This window comes from Cornus florida, unplaced genomic scaffold (genome assembly GCF_030987335.1).
Source record: "Cornus florida cultivar Cherokee Brave unplaced genomic scaffold, ASM3098733v1 CherokeeBrave_3.0.0_Hap2_Chr10, whole genome shotgun sequence".
Classification (NCBI taxonomy): domain Eukaryota; kingdom Viridiplantae; phylum Streptophyta; class Magnoliopsida; order Cornales; family Cornaceae; genus Cornus; species Cornus florida.
In genome coordinates this window covers 85,911,644-85,913,933 of record NW_026775580.1, presented here as the reverse complement: position 1 = coordinate 85,913,933, position 2,290 = coordinate 85,911,644, and the positions used below count along the sequence as shown (strand labels likewise).

The 2,290-nt window shown below is 41.7% G+C and overlaps 1 pseudogene; it reads left to right on the top strand.

Moving 5' to 3' along the window:
- The first annotated feature begins 214 nt into the window (after positions 1-214).
- Positions 215-2,080, top strand: LOC132279673 (spermidine hydroxycinnamoyl transferase-like; annotated as a pseudogene).
- Positions 2,081-2,290: the final 210 nt, after the last annotated feature.

The window sequence follows — 2,290 nt, the reverse complement described above, 5'->3', positions numbered from 1 at the left end:
TGAAAAGCTTATTTGGTCCACTTTTTAAAATTCAGTCTGATTTCAAATAACAAAATAAATTAATCTATATAATTCAAAAAAAATTCGGATCACATCTTGAAAATTTTAGTAGACAGTTTTTATTTTTTTATAATATATACGTGTGTGTATATATTTACACATATATTCACAAAATCTATATTTAGAAACTGAGCAAAACTTGTTAGGTAACGCAACTTCAACTTGTGTTTGTGTTGTGTGTATATATATGTATGGACAGTTTCATTGTAAATCGGCCCAGCAAACACCTCTCCTCTCTCTTTCTTGAAAAATGGTGAGCTTAAAGGGTTCTTACATGGTGAAGCCATTGGAGCCGACACCAAATAGTCTTATGCATTTGTCAGACTGTGACCAGATTCAAGCCATAAGTCATACTCCAACAGTCTATTTCTATCGACCTCCCTCAAAGTTTGATTATACTACCCCAATAGACATCCTAAGAGACTCTCTCAGCAAAGCCCTTGTTATCTTCTACCCTCTTTCTGGCCGCTTGCACTGGATTGACTCCACAGGCCGCCTCGAGCTCCACTGCAACTCCATGGGAGCTCTGCTGCTCGAAGCAGAGTCCGAAGCCAAAATCGACGACTTCGGTGACTTCTGTCCAACTCCACAGATCAGAGCCCTCGTACCATCCATAGACTATAGCTCGCCAATTCACGAACAGCCTCTAGTGTTGGTGCAGCTCACAGCTGCGGTGGAATTAGCATCGGCCTGGGGATATCCCATGTCTTGATTGACGGCCCCAGTGCGTTTCACTTCGTCACCGAGTGGGCCAAAATCGCTCGTGGCGAGCAATCAGACAACCCTCCGTTTCTTGATCGCTCCGTATTACTAGCCAAGGTACCTTTGGCTCCACCAAGTTTTGATCATGTAGAGTTAAATCCAACACCACTCTTGATTGGTCGATCCGACAATTTGGAGGAACGAAAGAAGGAAACTATGGTGGTCATGTTGAAGCTAAGCAAAGACCAAATCGACAAGTTAAAGAAGATAGCAAATGAGGGTAAGAGTAGAGACAGAAACGGCGGTGGCTATAGCCGGTACGAGGCTGTTGCTGGGCACATGTGGAGGTGCGCATGCAGGGCTCGGAAGCTCGGAAGCCAGCAGCAAACGAGGTTAGATGTTGCCATAAATTTCAGGAACCGTTTGGATTTGCCGAAGGGGTACTTTGGGAATGCAATCGCTCGGACGGCAGCGATAGGCATGTCGGGCGAGATTGTGTCAAAGCCGTTGTCTTATACTTCGAGTAAGATCAGAGAAGCAATAGATAAGATGACAGGTGAGTACGTGATATCACATCTTGCTTTTGTGAAGAGCCAAGATGATATGTCTAGGTACCGTACTTTCCACACACTTGGGTGCACCAAAGGGGCTTTCTATGGGAACCCAAACTTTGAGATCACGAGTTGGGCATCTCTACCTCTCTATGGTGCTGATTTCGGGTGGGGAAAGGAGATTCATATGGGACCTGCAGCTGTGGGTTATGATGGCAAGTCTCATATCCTACCCGGCCACGACGACGATGGATCCTTTATCATTACATTGCGCTTGCAGGTGGCTCATATGGATGCTTTTAGGAAATTCTTTTATGAAGATATCTAATTAACACTTTTAATGCTCAGCCTTCTGACTGATCCAGACTGTTAGGTTACTCCGTTGGTCATGTTGATGTTGTCCTTTCTTTCAATCCGGTACATGCACAGCTGGGTAGGTTTAAGATGATTTGAGTACGACAAAGACAAATTTGCTGTAATAAAGGATTGAGGTCCACAATTATTCTGATGTCTGCAGCAGGGGCTTGGAGGCTTCCGACATCTGTTATGATTGAGGATACCACGTTTATTAAGTTGTTTTGTTGCCTTCTTCGTGCTCTGATTATTTAACAGTAATGTTATTGTAGCAACGGTGTTTTTTTAGTGTTTGGAGTGGGCTGGCTTCTCTTTCGTTGTATGGCTTCGGCCTAGGGCTTGGCCCGTTTTGTATTTTCTGTTCTTTTAATAAAATTTGTTGATTTACCCAAAAAAAAAAAAAAAAAAAACAAGGACAATGCCTTATCGAATCAATCATTGAATAAACGTATATAGTATTTTTAGGTGTGAATTATTTTATTATTAGATGTGATGTGTATTTTATTATTAAACCACATATAGGTGAGTAACTTTATTATATGACTAGCTGAGGATTATTCAAAAAAAAAATAAGAAAAAAAGGGTTGAGGTCCTATTCTTTTCTTTAAAATCCACAAACAGGT